This window comes from Procambarus clarkii, chromosome 4 (assembly GCF_040958095.1).
Source record: "Procambarus clarkii isolate CNS0578487 chromosome 4, FALCON_Pclarkii_2.0, whole genome shotgun sequence".
Taxonomy (NCBI): domain Eukaryota; kingdom Metazoa; phylum Arthropoda; class Malacostraca; order Decapoda; family Cambaridae; genus Procambarus; species Procambarus clarkii.
The window spans coordinates 7,132,585-7,138,168 of record NC_091153.1 but is presented as its reverse complement, the minus strand read 5'-3'; positions in this window follow the sequence as shown (position 1 = coordinate 7,138,168).

Here is a 5,584-nt window from a genome sequence, read left to right as displayed (position 1 = left end):
TAGTACAAGATGAATTTAATGAATTTAATAATGCATATAACGAAGTGAACGAAATCATATCCCTTACTCTCTTCCCTCTTTTATTTAAAAAATATCACGTAGGTTTAATTATTATCAGTTCCTGAGCTCGTAATAATAACGTTAAAAAATAGTCAATATACAAATTCTCCAGCTTCTGTTATCACAAAATTAACGTGCGCTATGCTATCTTGAGAGGTTATCTGGAGATGATTTCGGGGCTTTAGTGTCCCCGCGGCCCGGTCCTCAACCAGGCCTCCACCCCCCAGAAAGCAGCCCGTGACAGCTGACTAACACCCAGGTACCAATTTACTGCTAGGTAACAGGGGCATAGGGTGAAAAAAAACTCTGCCCATTGTTTCTCGCCGGCGCCCGTGATCGAACCCGGGACCACAGGATCACAAGACCAGTGTGCTGTCCGCTCATCCGACCGGCTCCCATAACCGGCTATGATAACTTAGCATAAGAACATCAACAATAAGCATTAATAGGCTGTTTCAGCACGACAAAAGACCCAGGTAAACACAGCATATCCTCGGGGGGCGGGGGGGGGGGGGGGAAAGGAACGACAATCACACTTGATATATTGAGCGACACGACAACAAAAAAATTCAGGTTATAACCGCTATGTTTATCATGGAGTAATGGAGGCCATGCGTCACACACTCCCACCACCACCACGCACTAATGAATATAACGCACTAAGAGGAAAGTGGTGCGTGTGTCTACACACAGGAGGGAGGAGAGTGAGGCCCCAGGAGATATTCTGGGTAACATTCTGGCAACTTCTGGGTAACATTCTGGCAACTTCTGGGTAACATTCTGGCAACTTCTGGGTAACATTCTGGCAACTTCTGGGTAACATTCTGGCAACTTCTGGGTAACATTTTGGCAACTTCTGGGTAACATTCTGGCAACTTCTGGGTAACATTCTGGCAACTTCTGGGTAGCATTCTGTCAACTTCTGGGTAACATTCTGGCAACTTCTGGGTAACATTCTGTCAACTTCTGGGTAACATTCTGGCAACTTCTGGGTAACATTCTGGCAACTTCTGGGTAACATTCTGTCAACTTCTGGGTAACATTCTGGCAACTTCTGGGTAACATTTTGGCAACTTCTGGGTAACATTTTGGCAACTTCTGGGTAACATTCTGTCAACTTCTGGGTAACATTCTGTCAACTTCTGGGTAACATTCTGTCAACTTCTGGGTAACATTCTGTCAACTTCTGGGTAACATTCTGGCAACTTCTGGGTAACATTCTGGCAACTTCTGGGTAACATTCTGGCAACTTCTGGGTAACATTCTGGCAACTTCTGGGTAACATTCTGGCAACTTCTGATATTCTCATGGCTATGTAAGAGGAGTAGAAGGCAAGCTGTTGTGAGGAGAGGGAGGAAACGTTCTACATCAAGAGGAGAAAGTAGGAAACGTTCTATATCAAGAGGAGAAAGTAGGAAACGTTCTATATCAAGAGGAAAGTGTAGGAAACGTTCTACATCAAAAGAGAGAGAGAGAGAGAGGAAACGTTCTACATCAAGAGAAGAGAGGGAGAAAACGTTCAACATCAAGAGGAAAGAGAGAGGAAACGTTCCACATCAAGAGGAGAGAGAGAGAGAGAGGAAACGTTCTATAACAAGAGGAGAGAGGGAGGAAACGTTCTACATCAAGAGGAGAGAGAAGGAAATGTTCTACATCAAGAGGAGACAGTAAGAAACGTTCTACATCAAGAGGAGACAGTAGGAAACGTTCTATATCAAGAGGAGACAGTAGGAAACGTTCTATATCAAGAGGAGACAGTAGGAAACGTTCTATATCAAGAGGAGACAGTAGGAAACGTTCTATATCAAGAGGAGACAGTAGGAAACGTTCTATATCAAGAGGAGACAGTAGGAAACGTTCTATATCAAGAGGAGAGAGGGAAAAAAACACTCTACATCCTACATTCCAGTAGAGGTTGTGGACAAACTGACAACATTCCCAGAAGAAGTAGAGAGTCAGTGAAGACAAGATCAAGATCTTCAAGTGAGTATCAACAAACTGCAAGATAAGATCAAAGTCTTGAGATTGTTAGATGACAACACCTAACAATTAGCAACAAGCTGGAGAAGGTTGAGGATAGATACAGAGAAAGTATTGGTCTGGCAAGAAGGATAGATACAGGTGGAATAGGCTGCCGAAATCATAGAGGCTAGAGATAGAGTTAGAAATAGGTCCGAGAGATAGAAGGAAGAGATTGGTTGGATCTAGATGGGTTCAGCCAACCAGGGATCTCACATGTGATATGTTTGTTGTTGTGAGAAAATGGGTCTTCCCAGCTGACTGATGAGGTGAAGGGGCAATGTATCATGTCTCGGATCACCGCTCTTATGTGTAAGCTATGTGTATCACTTATGTTTCTACGTATATACACATAGCTGGTACGGGCTGCATCCTGGTGTGTGTGTATGTATTAGAAAAATATATATATAATAGATATAATAGAGGAAAAATAGATTAGTTAGAAAAAGACGAGGGTTCAAGAGCTAATAGCTCGATTCGGTAGGCACAAATAGTAAATTACAAATAGTAAATACACAAAATCTCTAAATCTAAAATATCTCACACACCAGCACAGGTGTCGAAATATTTAATGGCGAAACTGTTGGAGCTTTTAAGGACGTCCAGTAATGAATGAATTAATAAGTGGAACGAATTGCAGGACTGGTTAGGAGGGGGGGGGGAGGGAGGGAGGTTAGGGTGGGGTGACAGGACAGGAGTGAGGTGGATAGGAAGGAGAAGAGTGGAAGGTAAATATGGGAAAGAAGAGAGGGAGGAGACATGGAAAAAGGGTGATGAAGTGGATAGGTAGAAGAGATAGAGAGAAAAGAACTAGGAAGGGATGGAGAGGGGAAACACAAAAAGATGGAAGAGTAGGAGAGGATATGGAGGGAAAGAAGGAAAGAGAGAGAGAGAGAGAGAGAGAGAGAGAGAGAGAGAGAGAGAGAGAGAGAGAGAGAGAGAGAGAGAGAGAGAGAGAGAGAGAGAGAGAGATAAGAACTGGAATCCTTTGAGACACATAAATATCCCCCTAGGCCAGCGAATGACTTTCCTGAGTTTACCAACCACAACAGTTACCTGACTCCCTGGTACCAAATTTATCACTAGGTGAACAGAAACATCAGGCGTCAAGAAACGTGATGAAACGCCTCACCGAAGGACCTACGCAACGCAGTAATTAGCGCAGACAGTTTACAACAGCTTAGACCCGAGTTCATTTCATGCGAAGGGTGTAGCCAGTTTAGTCATTTATTATGCACCCCATACCCCCATTTGTTATGCACCCCATACCCACTCCACCACCACTTACAGGACTGAGTATGTAACTCCACCTGTATGAGGTTCTTGAGAGAGTTGGAATGTTTTTGTCTAGTAACAAACAGAAGTAGGAAGTTTGTGGACCTTTTGAGCATTGTTCAAATACAGAACTATAAGTGATTTGAGTCACAGAGTCTGAGGCAGCTAAAAAAATCTTTCTCTCTTTTTCTTCCCTCTTTCTCTCAACCCTTCCTTCCCTACGGGTCTCTCTCCCTCCCTCTTTCTGACTCTCCCTTCCTTCACTACTCTCCCTCTTTTGCTCTTTCTCTCTAACAACACAAGAGCTTTTATTTTTCAAACGGAAGTTCAAGACCTTATAATTTAATTTAGTTGCATTATTAAGGCAAGTGAAGTGAGACCTACTCAATCCTTCCTCATATATATATCAGAAATTAAGTTTGAAATTATGTGTGTGTCATTTGAAAAAAAAATATGTAGATGTAATTATTACGAGTTCTTGAGTTCGTAATAATTACTTAAAAATATATTATTTTTCTTCCCAAACTGATGAAAGGAATTTTTGAACTGTGTTCTCTCTTTACTTCTGTTTGTGTGTTTGTCTGTCTTTCGAAAATGTAAAATATTTACTGAAAAAACACAGGATATTTGCAAAGCTTTGGTCACTAAATAATTAGATAAGGATATTAAGGTATTCCTCATTATTACTTTGTTAAACTATTCTTTCCTTATTTTGTAATTGTATATTTGTACTGTGTACTAGATACTATATTATTTAACATACTGTAAGAATATACAAAGTTCGTGATGGAACCGTATGGAACCCATTGTTATAATCTAGCCTTAATAAATCCGTCTGAAGTTTCTGCTGGAACACTGTCAATGTGTCTGCTGAAACGCCGTCCATATGTCTGCTGAAACACCGTCTAGGTAGGGCCTTAGCCTTAGTAAATCCGTCTGAAGTTTCTGCTGAGACTCTGTCCATGTGTCTACTGAAACGCCGTCTAGGTTGGGAAAATCCACTGGGGTCCAAAGGTGATTTTAATCTCAGGTAACTTCAATTGAATTTCTCAGTGATATGTTTCACGTTAGAGGGATTTATCTGTGTACCGTCCACGTGTTTACTGGAGCACAGGAGTTTATCTAACGCGACTATTAAGCATTTAGAAACCAATGTACTTAAGATCTTTAACCAAACTGGTTATAAATCCTCAACAATTATGAGTATTATTGTTGATTCATTACATTGTGAGCATATATTTTCAATGTTATCTACCTACGCGATGCATTCCGGGTTATCAGTGCTCAATACAGCCGAAAGCTGCTCACTACAGCTTAATGCCGCTCACAAAGATCTTGTTTACAATTGCCAAAGAGTTATTCAGCATTTATCAAGTCCCACTTAGGCTTACAACTGCTCACTGCATATTTACGTTGTTCACTATAGCTTAACACTACTTCCACCAGCTTAACATAGGTATCTACAGCTATTTGCAACTTTCTTCAGCTACATACTACTATCTACAGCTAATTACTACTACTATCAACAGCATATCACTGCTCTCAGTAGCTCAACATTACTATGTGATTTTCAGATGGATTTGATAATAAATTGCATATAAATAATAGGAAGAAAATCGGAAATTTTCTCCGACTTGATGATGATAATAATAAGACTGAGATCATTATGAAACAGTCTGATGATGAATTTTTTGATGATTTCATGAACAACAAAAGAAGACAAATCTGCTTCTATTTTCAAACCGTTGCTCGACACGCAAGACGTTCTTTATCAAATGATTTCATGTTTACAACAGATTAGACCGAACTTTCTTCTTTGGGGGTTGTGAATCACGAGCCCAGGATTGGCTAATCTGACATGGTTCCAGCATGAAATTGAGTATATGGTAGTGATTGGGTACTTTGCAAAAATAACATAGTCTATCTCTCTCTATATATATATTCTATAGTTTATATTCTATAGTCTATATCTCTATACTCTATTGTCTCGGTGTATAGCCCGCTATATACGCAACCAAACTACGACGTTGCTACAACGTTGAAGGGGGAAACCAGAGTTCCCCTTTCCCCAACGTTGCTACAACGTTAAAGAGGAAACCAGAGTTTCCCCTTTCCCCAACGTTGCTACAACGTTGGAACGAGTTTTAACACCTAACAAGTTGCAACAACCAATATAGCAAGTTGTAACAACGTTCTTATACGTCATAAAAACATTATAACAAGTTGTAAC